Source organism: Triticum dicoccoides, chromosome 2A (assembly GCF_002162155.2).
Source record: "Triticum dicoccoides isolate Atlit2015 ecotype Zavitan chromosome 2A, WEW_v2.0, whole genome shotgun sequence".
Taxonomy (NCBI): Eukaryota; Viridiplantae; Streptophyta; class Magnoliopsida; order Poales; family Poaceae; genus Triticum; species Triticum dicoccoides.
This window is the reverse complement of record NC_041382.1, coordinates 6,799,143-6,818,518: the sequence shown is the minus strand read 5'-3', so window position 1 is coordinate 6,818,518 and position 19,376 is coordinate 6,799,143.

The window sequence follows — 19,376 nt, the reverse complement described above, 5'->3', positions numbered from 1 at the left end:
CTTCGGGGGCAGGGAGCCATTTAGTACCGGTTGGTGTCACCAACCGGTATTAAAAGGTTGGGGGGTTTTGGGTTTATGATTTCTTTTTCATTTAATTTTGTGTTTTCCATTTAATTCTTTTTCGTTTGCTGGTGTTTTATGATACTACATATTGTACACGTTATGCATATATATAAATAGAATTTCTAGTAGAACCGATCATAATATATATATATATAGTGTTACTATTCATCACCCAGGGTGCAGAATAAGTTATTCTTCACTCGAGGTAATCTTACGATCATTTCATAATTAAATTACGTTTTGAATTCAAATAGTTACATTCCTATTGATTAATTACGTAAAATTTGACATAAAAATAAAAATATAGGTCATAAGACAAGAAAATTTGCAGTTTATGTGTATTTTAGACTATGTTTTTACGTTTGTAATTTTACATAACATAAAATATTTTTTAGGGCGATTATATATTTTCTTACGGTCCTTTTTTGCGTCGGAAATAAGACAAAACTTACGGAACGTAAAATTACGGTGCATTGATAGTAATATAAAGAAGGATGAAGAATAACTATTCCTCACCCAGGGTGACGAATAGCGCGACCCTATATATATATATCATCGAATGTCTCACAACCTTCATTAATATATTCACACATATATACACACATATATAGAGAGAGTAGCACTATTCTGATCCCAGGATTAGAATAAGTATTTGGATCACAGCTGGCCCTATAAGGGGCTGACCAGACGTTCCTGAACTCGACCCACCCCCACCCAAATCAGGATCCCATCCCCGCCCCGCCCTTCCGCAGAGCCGGCGACCTTCTTCCCCAACTGGCGGCGGTTGCCCTCACCGCAGATGTACACCGTCGACCCCATCGGATCCACCGCCGCCGCAACCAACCGCCACCTTCTCCAACCTCTGCGACCACCCACCATCTTCTCCCGCTGCCATGGCCAGCATCCAACACCGGCGGACATACTCGGCAGCTCGCAACCATGCCAGCCTCCGGGATCCCGCCGCAAACACACACGGCGCCAGACTCCGGGATCTCGCCGCAACCTCACACGACTCCGGACTCCGGGATCCCGCCGCAACCACGCAAGGCACAGGACTCCGGGATCCCGTCGCAACCAGTCTTGCTGCCGGCATCCAAGGTCCCGCCCCACCACCCTTGCTGCCGTCCTCCAAGGCCCCGCCCCACCACCCGCGCCACCGGCTTGCGGGATTCCACGGTCACCAGCCACGCCGCTGGTCTCTCATGGCGGCACCTGCAAAAAACAAAGCCACGAGACATGCTCCTCGTTCCCCTCTGCTCATCCTTCACTACGGCACAAGCGACAAGAACTGCGGCTGGCTTGAGCTGCAAAACAATGGTACGCCACACAAGCAGTTCATCACCGGCGGCCGCGTCGTCATCGTCGGCAGCCAAAAAAAAGTTTAAGTGAGGTTCAATTCATACTCTACTCGCAGGTCAACTACAACAGGTAGCAGAGTTCTTGGCGTCTTCTTCCTGATTGTCCCGTGTGGAATTCTGTAAAAAGGAAGGAACAGTCTCCTTCCGGCTCAGCCATCGTTGATCCCGTTCGTGCTTGTCCTGCAGACCAAGTCGAACTTCACCAAAAACTAGAAAAAAGATGAGCACGGATGCCCGTCGATGTCCGTTGTGTTATCCTGCTGACCAAGCAATTCAAAGGAGCAGGTGGTTTCGTTCGCCTGAAGTACCAGCGTAAAACATTCATGCCAAGTTTGATAGCATAGCTTCTCTAAAACTGTAGTATTACAAAAACCTCGGTATTCTGATGTGGGGGCGATGAATATTTCAGTATATGGAAATAGCAGTTTTCCAGGCTTTTGCAAAACCACCGAGGTGTTTGCCAAATCCGTTTTTTTCTCAGTTTCCTCCCATTCTCACTGGTTGTTAGGTTGCATGGATAACCCTCGACGTATCAAGCTGGACCAAACTCAGCTACACTCAGGGAGCAACATGATCTGATCAACTTGTGCTGACGGCTGCTGTACGCATTCAGCCTTTCCATTGCTGCGAACAAGTCGACATGTGCCTTTACGCTATGGAGGCCAAGGCCTGCCGCTCGCACATCCAGAGTGTGAGAGGGAGCAGTGGTGCAAGGCGGCCAGGGAGGTCATGATGGCGCTGCGCGGAGACGGGCAACACAGACAGGAGGTGGGAGTGTTGTATTAACTCTACAGGTTGCCTGATACAACTACAAATTGAAGAGAGATCAACGACAGAGAAGATCGGTAGGCATACAAGAGCATGTATGACCTTCCTTCCCATGTGCTTAGCTTGAATTGTTATTCATAGCTACAGCAAACATGCAGGAATCACATTTGTTTGATGGCCGGAAAGATGGAGTTGAAGGACCAACGAGACGCGGTCGTTTGTATAAAAACTAGAAGTTCGAATTAAAATAACGGTGTCGTATCATTGCTAATACAAAAAAGCATTTTCCTCGTTACTAACCAATAAAACTAAGAAGTTCAAATTTAAAAAATGGTGAAGTTCGATGTCTGTAAAAAAATTCGAATTTTGCACATTATTAAAAAAATAAAACCAACAAGTTCAAATTTTAAAACAAAGAAGTTAAAAAAACTCGACTTTCCTCGTTACTTAAGAATAAAACTAAGAAGTTCAATTAAAATAACAGAGAATTTCAAAGTATATAAAATACTCATTTTTTCTCATTAGTAAAGAATAAAACCAAGAAGTTCAAATTAAAAATAGGAAACACAAAAAAAGTTTTAAAAAGATTTTCCCCATTTTTTTTGAAAAACTACAAGTTCAAACTTCGCGAGTATGAAAAAGCTATCAACACAGGAAATTTGCATGTTTTCAACAACTTTCCACTGGTATATCATTTGCTCAATTCCGGCAAGTGGTTGCGGGGGTAGGGGCAAAAAATAATAGTGAAAAAAACAGACTGAAGTTCAAACAGAACTGCTCCAGAAGTTCAACCTCTTCATGCAGTGCATATTCGGAGACTTTGTTTTTGCGATGAAGGCAGAACGCATGATCTCAGAAGTTCAGATTGATAACTGCCAGAAGTTCACATTCTACACGGTGTGCATTTTATATTTAAAAAAGAATGAAAAAGTAAAGGCTAAAAGTTTTGTTGCTAGAAGTTCAAGTGCTCGGCCCGAGAAAGTTCAAAAATTCTTATGAGAGATGTTGAACAAAAGTACGTGACGGAAATTCAAGTTGAAAACAACAAGAAGTTCAACTACTGCAAGGAATGCATTTCAGGTGAGAATAAAAAGTACAGAAAAAGAAAAGCCTAAAAGATTTGTTGAAAGAAGTTCAAGTGCTCTGTCCGGGAGGTTCAAAAATCCTTGCGAGAGTGGTTCACCTTGTATTTCCATGCTCGATTTTTGTCGTATAAAAATCGAATACAATTCTTTAATCAAATATAAAAAGGTGAAGTTCAAATAGAAATAACACAGAAGTTCGGAGTTTATTAAAACCTAGGATTTACCCGTTCAAAAAAAACACAACGCCATTTTTTTGCACTTTTAAAAAGAACTCATAAACGGAAAAAATGGTTGCTAGAAGTTCAAGTGCTCGGCGAGGAAAAGTTCGAAAAATTCTTGTGAGAGAGGTTCACCATGTATTTAGATGTCCAAAATACATAAAAAAATGTTGTTTTTTTGTGTTTGAAAATAATTCTCTCAAACCAGAGAGAAGTTCAAAAGTGATAACAACCGAAAGTTCACGTACTACACGGTGTGTATTTCATATAAGAAAAATACAATAAAGTGAAACAGAGTGAAGTTCAAACAGGCATGTCCCAGAAGTTCAACTACTTCACGCAGTGCAAAAAACAGCACGTCAAAAAACAACACGTTCAAAAACAGAGTGAAGTTCAAACAGACATGCCCAGAAGTTCAACTACTTCACGTAGTGCATTTCCATTCGCGATGAACGCAGAAATCATGATCTCACCATTTTCTAATTTACCTCAAAACTACAGGAATACCATTTGTGTAAGTTTCAAGTCCTCGGTCGGAGAAAGTTAAAAAAAATTACTGTGAGAGGGGTTTGTACAAAAGGAGTCGCATTTGTGTAACACTAACGAATGGATGAGAAAATTACAAACGAAAATACGTCATAGAAGTTCAATGTGAAAACAGCATGAAGTTCAACTACTACGCTGAATGAATTTCAGATGAAAAACTTTTAAAATCATCGCGAGTATGAAAAAACGATCAACATGGGAAAGTTATGTGCTTACAGTAGCTTTCCACTGGTATATCACCTGCTCAATTCCGGTGAGTGGATGGGGAGTTACGAGCAGTGTATGCAGACCTACGAGCAAAAAAATCACGTGAAAAACAGAGTGAAGTTCAGGTACACGCGCTGAGAAGTTCAAGTTCTTCACGCGGTGCATTTTCGAATAATCTGTTTCGCGATAAAGGCAGAACGCATGATCTCTCTGTTTCTGAAATTACTTAAAAACGGCTAGGAATCAGAGAAAACCATCAAAATGAAAAAGTTTGGCATTTTCCGTAGCTTTTCAGTGGTATATTATTTGCCCCATTCCGATAAATTTTGTAGAAATTACGGAAACAAATATGTTTTTAGCCAGTTTCAAAACTGACATAAAACCGTAATGAATTAGGAGAAACAATATATACAAAAAATTATCTCGAAAATACGAACTTGGTGGAACTTGTACCGTTTTCTAAATTAATTTTAAACCATTGAAAATTAGAAAAAACTTTTAACATGAAAAATTAGCGCAATTCCATAAGCTTTCCAACGCCATATCATTTGCCTCAATTGGATCAGCCGTTTAGAAATGACATCGAAAAAACGAAGTCGGCTGTTCGGTTTGTGAAATTTTATGATTTTCCAAATTACTCTTTAACCGTAGGGAATTAGTGAAAACTTCAACATGTGGAAGGAGCGGTTTTGCAGCAGCTTTCCAACGCCATATTATTTGCCTCATTCCGATAAACGGTTTAAAAATGCGATCGAAAATACGATTCACGTTTTTTGTACGAAGAAAAAACGGTTTTCAAAACTGCTCTTACATTTTGCCAAAAATTTAACTTAGTGATGATACTGGTGTCCATAGCTTTCCAACGGTATATAGCAAACCCCATTTGGGCAATGTTGGCGGAAGTTCAACCTAGCACACGGGGAAGGTCAGGCACGTTACTCGGGAAGTTCATGTTGTGATCAGAATATTATTCTGATCCTGTGATCAGAATTGTGTTTATGTATGTGTGTGTATATATATACAATTTCTCCTAATTGGTGCCTTCGGAGCCAGTGGCATTAGCCTAATTGGTGCCTTCGGAGCACGATAACAATTGGAAGTGGTTCATGAGGGCGGTAGCGGGTAATAGTATTCTCCTTTGGCATCTATGACCTGGTCGAGCAAAAATCCCGCTATTTCCTCTTGAATTTCTTGTATGCGCTTCGTTGGTAGGAGCTGCTCCCGCACCTCTTTGAACTGTTAAGAAGGAGATCAATATGCATGTATATTAGTTGTGTGACTAGATATCGATAATGGCGTAAAAATTGTGAATAGTGTTCTGACAAACGTACCCACTCCTGTCTTTGAGATTTGCTCCTTTCAGACGCCATCATGCGAATGTTCTCGCAAACGTAGTATGCACATAGATTATTCCCTGGCGCCTGCTTCAGGGCCTTTACGAGAATGGAATTTGATCAGATAATAATTAATCAAGCATGATAATTAAAGAGATGGCAGCTAGCTATTACTACTTAATTACTTACCTGGGGTCGATACCATTTCAGATTTTAGTTCCATGGGCCTGGAGTGGCCCTGATGAACTTTGCCCAAGCCCTGCCCGCCGACAAAGAAAATGAATAAATGGGTTATTAAATAGTTGTTATGAGGAAATGACGAACTAATTAAATAGGCCGAGATATAGTTAATAATGATTGAAATTACTTGTTGACTATCCCCTTCACGATGGTGTAGTCACTTACTTCAACTGTTCCTTCATCAACTTTAATGATTAACAAGATCGAGTGAAATCTGCATGCACACACATTTGCATGTCTTAATTTAGCGGGCATATGTAAGCAAAAACATGTAGCTAGCTAGTAGGCAAAAACAGAATTTGTAGTACAAGACAGTGTGACTCACTCGAAGTTGTAAGGAAGTAGTATATCTTCATTGTATTTGAGGCGCTTGAAGAACTCTAGCATGCTTTCCTCTACACTTTTTTCGTAATATGGATCTAATTTCCATGTGTATTCATTAATGGTATTTGGGTCAACGAACCCAATGCCATAGCATCCACCTTTTTTCATTTCATAAATCTTCATCCTGCATAATACCACAAAAAAGAATATAGTGAGGATAATTACAGGTAATGATTAATCAAAATGATCACTACAGCTACCTTGAGAGTTAAATTACAGAAAGAAATCACTTACAGACAATAGCAACTGATGATAGATTTGTCGAGTGTGTCTTGATTGTATAGCTAAAATAGTTCTGAATACTCAACGGCCAGAGCTTTCTCATGGTAGTAATGCTCCTCCTTGACATTCACCATGAGGGACTCTCGATTGGAAATCTGGTAATGTCCATGTACCATCGATGCAATTCATACATTCTCGCTGGGAGGTTCTTGACCTCGTCTGGCTCGACCAAAGGTTGGCCCCGGACATATTTCCGTTTTATTTCCTCCTCTCTAGTCGAAGACATGGGCTCGATATCGAGGAGTTGTCCAACAGTGAGCCCGATCACTTCAGCCTGCGCAATATGCTCCTCGGTTATTACCACATCGCCCACCCCAGGAACGTTAACAGTTTGCCCACAATAATATTGGGTGCGCCTACCCTCATGTGTTATTGGCACAACAAGCGGGGGGATTGATTGTGCTGCCTATTCTCCCAGCTGGGGAACGGTTTTACCGCCCCTTTTGCCAGCTGATTTGCTCGAGCTCGAGCTCGCCTCTTTCTATAGACGTGCTTGATTTAACTTCTTGATGTGGCTCTCATAGTCTGTGTCAACAGGCTTGGGAGCTGGTGCTCTAGCCATACGAATGAAGTGGTCAATCTTTTCCACAGGCACTTTCTCCCTTGGTGGCGATGGCGGTATCGGTGCAAAATGGGCTTCCACCTCGGCCTTCGATATGGCTACGTTTTCCTCCTCGGACTTGTCGTAAGGCCTCTGCGGAAGAGGCGCGAGGCTTGGACCATATTGAAATCGCTTGCCTCCGCCTGTTCCTCCAGTACTACCTCGACTTGTACCGCTATGCACCATAGCTGAGGCGGCTCTCTTCCGTGGTTGCTGACGCGGCGAAGACGGCTGATGTGGCTGAGTTGGAGGAGGAGTGGCCTGAAGCTGTGCCAGACTTGGAGGAGGAGTGGCCTGACGCTTTTGCCGGACTTGGAGGAGGAGGAGTGGCCTGAAGCTGTGCCAGACTTGGAGGAGGAGTGGCCTGACGCGTTGGTGGACTTGGAGGAGCGGGAGTCTGCTGACTCAATGGCGGACTTCGACGAGAGGAGTCAGATGACGCGGTGTCGGTGGACTTCGAAAGATGATGCAATCCTTTCTCCATAGGATGATACGATGGTTGGCCTCTCCCAGTGTGTTCTCATCGTCACCTCCAGGAATGCCAAGCTCTTGCCCTGAATATTGGTCCACCACCTCATCAACCAAGACACGAGCATAGCCCTCTGGAATTGGGTTGCAATGGAAGGTTGCCTTGGGGGGATTTGTAAAAGCAAGGGCATCCGCCACCTTCATGGATATGTTCTTCATTTTGAAGTGTAGCTCGCAGTTAGTGTTCTCCATGATGTCATCCACTGGGTAGCTATCCAGCAATGCGTCGCCCGGGGCAGAACCCACGCTGCTTCTCGGCATGGATGGGACGGTGCTATCCAATGGTGGATCATCCACTAGCTGCTGAGACCCCCTTTGCTGGCTAAGTGAGTCGATCTGCTCCTGCTGCCGCTAGAATTTGACTGCCAAGTCCGCGTGCACTGATTCTAGGCCTCGAAGGCATTCATAGTCTAGCTTCCTCTGCTCCTCCTCCATCTTCCTCTTCTTCTCCTCCGCAATCTTCTTTCTCGCACGGGTTCTATAGTCGGCGTTCCAGTCCGAAAACCCCTCATACCACGGCATAGCGCCCATGCCTCGTGTTCTTCCCCGGTGTTCAGGATTTACCAGGGCACGCGTAAGCTCGTCGTTCTCTCTGTTGGGCTCGAACACCCCTGATCGAGCCTCTTCTATTGCAACAAGTAGCTTATCTTCAGCTCCGTCCAGACATGCCTTCTTCGAAACTTTGCCTGTCTTCGGGTCCAACTCCCCCCCCCCCCATGCGCATAGAACCAAGTCCTGCACCCGGGGGGCCACCTCAATGTTTCTGGAGTGACACCTGTATCCAGCATCTCTTTCTCAGACTTATCCCACTTAGGCATTCCCACTGCATAGCCACCTGGCCCCAACTTATGGAACTTATCCTTTTTTGCGGCATTGGCCTTGTTTATTCTCGACCGTTCCTTAGATAATTCCGAATCCTTGAATTTCACGAAATCGTCCCAATGAGCACTTTGCTTCTCTAGTGTTCCCTCGAATACTGGAGTCTTCCTTCCTCCCTTGACGTACTTGGCCCATTCACGAATCTTGTGGTTCTTGAATGCAACCGCCATCTTCCTAAGAGCAGCGTCCTTGACTTTCTCCACATCTGCATCTGTGAAATGATCTGGTAGGGTGAAATATTCCATGAGCGTTTCCCAAAGCAGAAGTTTTTGTCTGTCGTCGACAAAAGTAACTCCTGGGCGTGGCTTTGCTGGCTCTCTCCATTCTTGAAGTGAGATCGGGAGTTGGTCCTTCACAAGAACTCCGCACTGACGAATGAACTTGTCCGCAATCTTCTTAGGCGCTAATGGTTTGCCATTAGGTTTGATGGCCTCGATATTGTACTTTATGCCCTCCTTTAACTTTTTGTTCGGGCCTCATTTCCTGTTGCCTGAAGATTTGCTCGATCCGGATGGCTGAAAGAAGAAAGATCGATTCGTTAATATATCTTCAAGTCATTTAAAACATGTGATGATCACCAGATGCCTGCTTATATAAATATATATACCTCGCCGGTCTTTGTTGTTTCAAGATCAACATTTTCTTTGTCATGTTCATAGTTCATGACTTCATCAATTCGGTCGTCGCGATCGAATATCATATCACCCTCCCCGGTGTTGTTTAGATATTCGGAGCCGTCATAATCTTCTTCATTCTGATCATCATCTGGCCCGCGAGGATTGCGTATGATATTGAACATGGCCTCTTCTCCCTCTCTGCCGGTATTGTCCGCCATAGGTTTTGTTTAACTAATCCAAAAGAAATATATTCAAATTACAATGCATGGATGCAATCAATTAATAAGGAAAAACTGAATCAATCATAGTACATAATAAGCATCATCGAATATAATCTCGAATATGTCGTCTCGAATAATAGATATAATCTCGAATACATCGTCTCGAATAATAGATATAATCTCGAATACATCGTCTCGAATAATAAATATAATATCGAATACATCACTAGCTAGCTAGCTAGCAAGCTAATAAAGATCAAATACTACAGAGTAATCTAGGCCACTCGCAGTTCCTGAGGTGCGGGCGGTGGACACCCAAAGAGAAGGAACCATCACTGGATCATAGCTCGGGTGATCTCCCAAAAGAACCTGCCAGGTATTGGAGAACCTGACGTCCATAGCAGCCATGTAGCGATGGACGTGCTTGTCCTCCTCCCTGACACGGCGACATACCACCTCCGGCAGGGCTGGCTCCCTCCGCACCGAAAGTGGCCCACGCGAACGCCACCAAAGGAGATGAGGGTCGACGACGGGACCCGGGGCCGGGTTCCTTACCAAGTGTCGCGCCCCTGAAGGTAGCACCTCCTAGTTCCAGCCCGGCGGAGCGCAGTCCCGGACATGGGTCCTCTGAAGCAGGACGTCGTCGCGAACGGGTAGACGGCGAGGATGCGGGCCGGGCATCGTCGACAACAAATACTATATGCTGCAAAAGTAAAGTAACATTTTTTAAATGATGGATTGTGATTTCATATATGCAAATTCTAAATTTTATAACTAAAACTAACATTTCTAATATTTCTATAACTAAAACTAACATTTCTAATATTTCTATAACTAAAAAACATTTCTATATAACTAACATTTCTAATATTTCTATATAACTAACATTTCTATAACTAAAACTAACATTTCTAGTAATTCTATAACTAAAAACAGAAAGAATGCTAACAATTCCATGACAATGTGTGTGTGTGTGGTTCGCGGCCGGGGCAGCAGCTCACCGGCAAGGTGCGACGATGGTGGGCGGCGACGGGGACGGGGACGGAGACAGAGACGGGGCGGCGACGACGGGGACGAGGACGGGCCGGGCGGGGACAACGTACGGGAGGACGGGCCGGGCGGGGACGACGGGAGGACGGGGCGCGGCGCGACGCGGCGACGGGGACTACGGGGACGGGGACGGCGACGGGGGCGGCGACGGACGGCGACGGGGGTGGCGACGAGGGGCGGAGGCGACGGGGCAGAGGAGAAAGAAGCAGGGAGAGATGAGAAACTGACAATTTTTTTTGAAGTGTTTTCTTATATAGAACCCACCTTTAGTATGTTTGGAGCCACCAACCGGTACTAAAGGTCTGTTTTGGCCAGGCGAAGCGGCGGGAACCGCACCCCCTTTAGTACCGATTCGTGGCCCCGACCGGTACTAAAGGCCGCCCCTTTAGTACCGGTTGGAGCCACGACCCGGTAATAAAGGGTGAGCGCTGCCAGGCGAGGGGCGCAGAAGTTTAGTCCCACCTCGGTAGCCGAGGGGCACTCGCACCTGCTTATAAGCCCCGCCGTCGCTGCTGTCTCGATCTCCTCTCTTAAGTAGGCCTTCTGGGCCTACCTCTTCTGCGATGCCCTGTTGGGCCTACTGGGCTAGTGGGCCTGCATCCTGGCCCAACTAGAATTTGGATTTCTAGTCGTATGCAGGCCGATGTGGCCCAGTAGGTGGGCTTTTTTTCTCTTTTTTTTGCTTTATTTATTTTTGTTTGATTTATTTTAGAGTTGTTTTTTTGCTGTATTTAGAGTTTGTTTGTGAATATTTTTGCATCAGGCACAAAAAATTACAAACTTTCTGTTAGTACCGGTAGTTTACAAATTTGAATAGTTTAAATTTTGAATTATTTGAAATTTGTGTGAATCACTAGTTTGTGGATAACTTAACTTTGAAAATATATTTTTCAGTGATTCTTTTTTCTTATGTTTAATATTAGTGTGTTTTATCACTATATTCAATTTGGTAATGCTTAGGTTATTTAAAAAAATGAAATGCCTTTGTAACGCATGAGTTTTCGTCCGAAACCCTGATACTTCGAAAGAGATTGTCCATTTTATACATGAAGTGCATCCAGTTTTTGCGGTAACCCTCTCTACTTTTTTGCACATGCTTTGTGGGTTAAATTATGATAGCATGCCAACTTTCAACCTTTTCTGAGTTCATTTGAAATGCTTTTCAATTTCAGGGTCATTTAGCTGAAAAAATCAGTAAATGCCTGAAAGAATTTGCTTGCACATAAAATTTCTTCGCGTTTCAAATGCCAAAACACATAACTAGCTACCCTAACTATTACAGAGATTCCTTCCTGGGTGTGAAACACAGAAGAAAGTGATGATAGTGAAGCCGATCACATCCCAGATCTTTGGGTGTGAAACTTTTTCTTCGCGTGTGTCCCTTTGCGCCGTAGCCATGGAAAATCTTCATCATTTAACTGGATGCTCGGGTCAATATTCACTGCGAATGGAGCAATTTCATCAAACTTTTCATAATCTCCTGACATGTCTGTCTTGTCATCCACTCTCACGATGTTTCTCTTCCCAGAAAGAACTATGTGCCGCTTTGGCTCATCGTATGATGCATTCGCTTCCTTATCTTTTCTTTTTCTCAGCTTGGTAGACATGTCCTTCACATAGAAAACATGTGCCACATCATTGGCTAGGATGAATGGTTCGTCTGCATACGCAAGATTGTTGAGATCCACTGTTGTCATTCCGTACTGCGGGTCTTCCGTTACCCCGCCTCGTGTCATATTGACCCATTTGCACCGAAACAAAGGGACCTTCAAACCACGTCGATAGTCAAGTTCCCATATGTCCTATATATAACCATAATATGTTTCCTTTCCCGTCTTGGTTTCTGCATCAAAGCGGACACCACTGTTTTGGTTGGTGCTCTTCCTATCTTGGACGATCGTGTAAAATGTATTACCATTTATCTCGTACCCTTTGAAAGTCATTATATTCGAAGATGGTAACTGGGACAGCAAGTACAGGTCATCTTCAATAGAGGCGTCATGCATGGTACGTGTCTGAAACCAGCTCCGAGTGTTTGGAGCATAGCAAATTCTTGTGTTCATCCATATACGGAGCCACCAAGGCGGAATTCTGTAGAACTGTGTAGTGTGCTTCAGTGAGAGAATGTCCTTCCATACATATTATTTGTTCCCCTCCTTGCGTGCCTTTTCCATCCAGTCTGCCCTTATACCGCGATTCAGGAACACCAATCGGCTTAAGGTCAGGAATAAAGTCAATACAAAACTCAATGACCTCCTCATTTTCATGGCCCTTGGAGATGCTTCCTTCTAGCCTAGCACGGTTATGAACATATTTCTTTAAGACTCCCATGAACCTCTCAAAGGGGAACATATTGTGTAGAAATACAGGACCCAAAACGTTAATCTCTTCACATAGGTGAACTAGGACGTGCGTCATGATGTTGAAGAAGGATGGTGGGAACACCAACTCGAAACTGACAAGACATTGCACCAAATCATTCTCTAACCTTGGTATGATTTCTGGATCGATTACCTTCTGAGAGATTGCATTGAGGAATGCACATAGCTTCACAATGCCTAATCGAACGTTTTCCGGTAGAAGCCCCCTCAATGCAACCGGAAGCAGTTGCGTCATAATCACGTGGCAGTCATGAGACTTGAGGTTCTGGGACTTCTTCTCTGCCATGTTTATTATTCCCTTTATATTCGACGAGAAGCCAGACGGTACCTTAATACTGAGCATGCATTCAAAGAAGATTTCCTTCTCTTCTTTGGTAAGAGCATAGCTTGCATGACCCTGATACGTTGCTGGTCCTCCCGTACCTCAGGTGTATCTTTTGTCTTCCCATACACGCCCAGGAAGCCAAGCAGGGTCACACAAAGATTTTTCGTCATGTGCATCACGTCGATTGCGGAGCGGACCTCTAGGTCTTTCCAATAGAGCAGGTCCCAAAATATAGATTTCTTCTTCCACATGGGTGCGCATCCGTCAGCGTCAATCGGAAGAGGTTGTCCACGAGAACCCTTTCCAAAGACCACCTTCAAATCCTTGACCATATCATGTACATCAGCACCAGTACGGTGGCGAGGCTTCGTCCGGTGATCCGCCTTACCTTTGAAATGCTTGCCTTTCTTTCTTACGGGATGCCTGCTCGGAAGAAATCGACGATGTCCCAAGTACACATTCTTCTTACAATTAGCCAAATATATACTGTTGGTATCGTCCAAATAGTGCGTGCATGCGCGGTATCCCTTGTTTGTCTGTCCTGAAAGGTTACTGAGAGCAGGCCAATCATTGATGGTCACGAACAACAACGCCTTTAGGTCAAATTCTTCCCCCATGTGCTCATCCCACACACGTACACTTGTTCCATTCCACAGTTGTAAGAGTTCTTCAACTAATGGCCTTAGGTACACATCAATGTCGTTGCCGGGTTGCTTAGGGCCTTGGATGAGCACTGGCATCATAATGAACTTCCACTTCATGCACAACTAAGGAGGAAGGTTATACAAACATAGAGTCACAGGCCAGGTGCTATGGTTGCTGCTCTGCTCCCCAAAAGGATTAATGCCATCTGCGCTTAGACCAAACCATACGTTCCTTGCGTCATCTGCAAACTCCTTCCCGTACTTTCTTTCGATTTTTCTCCACTGCGACCCGTTAGCGGGTACACTCAAGTTTTCGTCTTTCTTATGGTCTTCTTTGTGCCATCGCATCACCTTGGCATGCTCTTTGTTTTGGAACAAACGTTTCAACTGTGGTATTATAGGAGCATACCACATCACCTTGGCAGGAATCTTCTTCCCGGGGCGCTCGCCCTCGACATCACCAGGGTCATCGCGGCTGATCTTATAGCGCAATGCACCGCATACTGGGCAAGCATTCAAATCCTCGTACTCACCGTGGTAGAGGATGCAATCATTAGGGCATGCATGTATCTTCTGCACCTCTAACCCTAGAGGGCAGACAGCCTTCTTTGCTTTGTACGTACTCTCGGGCAATTCATTGTCCTTTGGGAGCATATTCTTTATCATTACCAGGAACTTTCCAAATCCCTTGTCAGATACACCATTCTCTGCCTTCCATTGTAGCAATTCCAGTGTGGTGCCCAGCTTTTTCTTGTCACCTACGCAATTCGGGGACAACAATTTTTATGTGATCCTCTAACATGCGCTGCAACTTCTTCTTCTCCAAATCAGTTGCGTAGTTTCTCTTTGCATCGGCAATGGACCGACCTAGATCATCAACAGGCTCATCCGATGCCTCTTCTTCAGCTTCTTCCCGCATTGCCGGCTCGGCTTCTTCCCGCATTACCGGCTCAGCTTCTTCCCTGATTGTTGTATTATTGTATTCAGGGAACCCATGGCCAGGATAGCTGTCGTCGTCCTCTTCTTCTTCATTGTCTTCCATCATAACCCCTCTTTCTCCATGCTTGGTCCAAACATTATAGTGGGGCATGAAACCGGATTCAAACAGGTGGACGTGAATGGTTCTTGACATAGAGTAATTGTGACCATTCTTACAGCCAGCACATGGACAAGGCATAAAACCATCTGCCCGCTTGTTTGCCTCAGCCGCAAGCAGAAAAGTACGCACGCCATTAATGAACTCGGGAGAGCATCGGTCATCGTACATCCATTGCCGGCTCATCTTCAATACACAGCACCGAAAACACCAAATTAATACAATACATAAAGTTCATACATAAAGATCATACAACACTTAAATGCAACAAACAAATAACTCTCTAGCTAAAGAATTTAAATGCAACAACAAATGCGATCAAGATCACAACTAAGGTAACAATTGATCCAACAGCATAATGATACCAAGCCTCACTATGAATGGCATATTTTCTAATCTTTCTAATCTTCAGGCGCATTTTCTCCATCTTAATCTTGTGATCATCAACGACATCGGCAACATGCAACTCCAATTCCATCTTCTCCTCCTCAATTCTTTTCAATTTTTCCTTCAAATCCTCGTTTTCTCTTTCAACTAAATTTAACCTCTCGGCAATAGGGTCGGTTGGAATTTCCGGTTCAACTACCTCCTACATACAAATATCTATGTCAACTTGATGGGCATAATTTGTCCTAAACACGAAATGCAATGAATAGTTTTAAAAGAGAATATACCACATCCGAATCATAACCCGGACGAGGGCTGACGGGGATGGATATCAAAACCATGGCACTATGTATAACAAACAACATATGGGTAAGATAATTATACGAGTAACTATATATCCAAATCACACAAACATCAATGTTTTATATAAAACTTCATGAACAAGAGGCTCACCACAAGGTGGTGCCGGCGACGGGACGTTGCGAGCGATCGACGGTGGTTACGACGGAGATTTAGAAGGTACTAAGTAAACCACACCTACATATGCAAACTAAGTGTTATTTTTGACCTCAAATTGCATATAAATCAAATACTAGCACATATATATAATTCCTCCCAAATTACTAAACTCAAAAATCAATCACTATATAAAGCATTGCACGAGCTAATCTAGCAATGAGAGATGAAAGGACAAAGTTGCTAACCTTTGTGATCATTTGAATGGATGGGGGCCTTCAAATCTTGACAAATTTTAGGCAAAATGTGTGATGAGCTTGAGAGGAATAGGGAAAAGAACAGAGAGGAGAGGGGAAAATATTAATCAAGCAGGACGTAGGGTTTTACATCCATCGAGAGGGCCTGAACATGAGTAAAACTTCGTGTCCCTTGCCTCCTGTTACCATCCGGCCTAGACGCACAGTTCGGGACCCCCTACCCGAGATCCGCCGGTTTTGACACCGACATTGGTGCTTTCATTGAGAGTTCCTCTGTGCCGTCGCTGTCAGGCCCGGTGGCTCCTACGATCATCAATGGCGATGCAGTCCAGGGTGAGACCTTCCTCCCCGGACAGATCTTCGTCTTTGGTGGCTTCGCACTGCGGGCCAATTCACTTGGCCATCTAGAGTAGATCGAAAGCTATGCCCCTGGCCGTCAGGTCAGATTCGGAAGTTTAAACTACACGGCTGACATCCGCGGGGACTTGATCTTCGACGGATTCGAACCACTGCCGAGCACGCCGCACTGTAATAACGAGCATGATCTAACTCTGCCGCCGAACGGTGCCCTGGAGGCCGCACCCGCACTGGCTCCGACCCTTAGTTCAGAGTCAACTGCGCCGATCGAGGATGGGCAGTTGGACGCCACCTCGGGGGCTGCGATCCAAACGGCGATTGAGCCGAACACCAGCCCCGTACTCTGCGAGGCTCGTGACTCCAAGGAGCCGGACTCCTCTCCGGACTCCGAGCCCTCCGTGCCCCTGCCAGTCAAATCTGATTGGGCGCCGATCATGGAGTTCACTGCCGCAGACATCTTTCAGCACTCGCCTTTTGGCCATATCCTGAAGTCACTGAAGTCTCTCTCTTTATCAGGAGAGCCCTGGCCGGACTACGGTCAGCAAGGTTGGGGTACGGATGATGAAGAAATTCAAAACCCACCCACCACCCACTTTGTAGCCACTGTCGACGACTTAACCGACATGCTCGACTTTTCGACTCTGAAGACATCGACAGTATGGACGCCGATGAAGGAGATGATGAAGAACTAGCGCCTACTAGGACCTGGAAAGCCACCTCGTCATATGACATATACATGGTGGACACCCCAAAAGAGGGAGAGGGCGATGGAACAGCGGAGGATGGCCCCTCCAAGAAACAGCCCAAGCGCCGGCGTCAGCGGCGCCGCTCAAAATCCCGCCAACAAAAAAATGGCGATTCCAGCACGGGAGATAATAATACTCCGGAGAGTGCCGAAGAAAACCCCCTCCAGCAAGGTTTAGCATAGGAGGATGGAGAAACCAGCCCTCATCAGAGAGCGACAGACAGAGAGGTTGAGGACGATAATTATATGCCTCCCTCCGAAGACGAGGCAAGCCTCGACGACGACGAATTCGTCATGCCAGAGGATCCCGTTGAGAAAAAGTGTTTCCAACGCAGGCTTATCGCCACGGCAAGAAGCCTCAAGAAAAAACAGCAACAACTCAGAGCTGATCAAGATTTGCTGATTGACAGATGGACTGAAGTCCTTGCGGCCGAAGAGCATAAACTCGAACGCCCCTCCAAGAGTTACCCAAAGCACAGGTTGCTACCCCGATTAGAGGAGGAAGCACTTGATGCGGCCGAACGGCCACCTCGTGGCCGCGACAGAGAGGCCTCTCGGACCTCCACTCAAGCCGCACCCCGTACCAAGGCACGGGAATATGCGTCGTACTTACGAGACATGTTGGAGGACAAGGCAAGGCAAACACGATCGATCTACGGATTGCGTGGGCACCCCACGGCTCGAGACGGTAACCGTCACGCCGTCCACACATTCGGCAGGGCCGAACACAGTAGACAAAGCTCATTGGAGCTATGTCATGATATCGCCCAGTACAGAGGCGCCGCACACCCACTATGCTTTATAGACGAAATAATGGATCATCAAATCCCCGAGGGTTTCAAACCCGTAAACATCGAATCATATGATGGCACAACAGACCCTGCGGTATGGATTGAGGATTATCTCCTTCATATCCACATGGCCCGCGGCGACGATTTTCACGCCATCAAATACCTCCCACTCAAGCTTAAAGGACCAGCTCGGCATTGGCTCAACAGCTTGCCAACAGGGTCAATCAGTTGTTGGGAGGACCTGGAAGCCACATTCCTCGACAATTTCCAGGGCACTTATGTGCGACCCCCAGACGCCGATGACCTAGGTCACGTAATCCAGCAGCCAGAGGAATTGGCCAGACAATACTGGACACGGTTCCTAACAAAGAAAAATCAAATAGTCGACTTTCCGGACGCTGAGGCCCTAGCAGCCTTCAAGCACAATATCCGTGACGAGTGGCTGGCCCGGCACCTCGGACAGGAAAAGCCGAAATCTATGGCAGCACTCACGACACTCATGACCCGCTTTTGCGCGGGAGAAGACAGCTGGCTCGCTCATAGCAATAATATGACCAAGAACCCTGGTAGTTCGGACACCAGGCACATTAGTGGCAGGTCGCGTCGCAACAAGCAGAAGCGCCGCATTAACAGCGACAATGCTGAGGATACGGCAGTTAATGCCGGATTCAGAGGCTCTAAATCCGGTCAGCGGAAGAAGCCATTGAAAAGGAATCCTAGGGGCCCGTCCAGCTTGGACCGAATACTCGACCGCTTGTGCCAAATACATGGCACCCCCGAAAAGCCGGCCAATCACACCAATAGGGATTGTTGGGTGTTCAAGCAGGCAGGCAAGTTAAGCGCCGACAATGAAGACAAGGGGCTGCATAGCAATGACGACGAGGAGCCCCGGTCGCCGAACAACAATGGACAGAAGGGTTTTCCCCCACAAGTGCGGACGGTGAACATGATATACGGCACCCACGTCCCCAAAAGGGAGCGGAAGCGCGCGTTAAGGGACGTATACGAGGTAGAGCCAGTCGCCCCAAAGTTCAACCCATGGTCCTCCTGCCCGATCACCTTTGATCGAAGAGACCATCCCACTAGTATCTGTCATGGCGGATTTGCCGCATTGGTTCTAGACCCAATTATTGACGGATTTCATCTCACTAGAGTCCTCATGGACGGCGGCAGCAGCCTGAACCTGCTTTACCAGGATACAGTGCGAAAAATGGGCATCGACCCCTCGAGGATTAAGCCCACCAAAACGACCTTTAAAGGCGTAATACCAGGTGTAGAGGCCAACTGTACAGGCTCAGTCACACTTGAAGTGGTCATCGGTTCCCCAGATAATTTCCGAAGCGAGGAATTGACCTTCGACATAGTCCCATTCCGCAGTGGCTATCATGCACTGCTCAGACGAACCGCATTCGCCAAATTCAATGCGGTACCGCACTACGCATACATTAAGCTCAAGATGCCAGGCCCTCGTGGAGTAATTATGGTTAATGGAAACACCGAACGCTCCCTCTGAACGGAGGAGCACACGGCGGCCCTTGCAGTGGAAGTACAAAGCA